The sequence below is a fragment of the Penaeus monodon genome, chromosome 21 (assembly GCF_015228065.2).
Source record: "Penaeus monodon isolate SGIC_2016 chromosome 21, NSTDA_Pmon_1, whole genome shotgun sequence".
Taxonomy (NCBI): domain Eukaryota; kingdom Metazoa; phylum Arthropoda; class Malacostraca; order Decapoda; family Penaeidae; genus Penaeus; species Penaeus monodon.
This window is the reverse complement of record NC_051406.1, coordinates 8,483,280-8,483,608: the sequence shown is the minus strand read 5'-3', so window position 1 is coordinate 8,483,608 and position 329 is coordinate 8,483,280. Positions and strand designations below refer to the sequence as shown.

Below are 329 nucleotides of genomic sequence, written 5' to 3'. Positions count from 1 at the left end.
ACCGCCTCTCGTAGTTTCCCGTCCACCTCCCCTTCACCCTATTTTTTCCCTTCCTCCACTAATCGTGTCATGAAATTCATATTGTCATGAGAACTCGCTCAAATTGGTTGATAAGGTCATATCTGTTAGACTCCATGAATGAGACCGTTTATTAAGCTATTCATTCTCAGAAAAGTGTCAGACAACCATCTCTCCATAATATATACACTCAGAGGGACACAGTAAATTTAATTCACATTGTAAGTGCATTTTCTGCGTGCGTGTATGTTTGTGTCAGATAAACCTAAAAGGATTTTGCAATTGTCTTTCAATCTCAGTCTAAATGAGAC

At 38.9% G+C, this 329-nt stretch overlaps 1 protein-coding gene across 1 annotated transcript in view; it reads right to left on the bottom strand.

Annotated features, from left to right (window-relative positions):
* Window positions 1-329, bottom strand: part of LOC119586183 (TRPM8 channel-associated factor 3-like) — a gene marked incomplete at its 3' end in the record, with an annotated part of 10,380 nt that overhangs the window by 4,542 nt on the left and 5,509 nt on the right.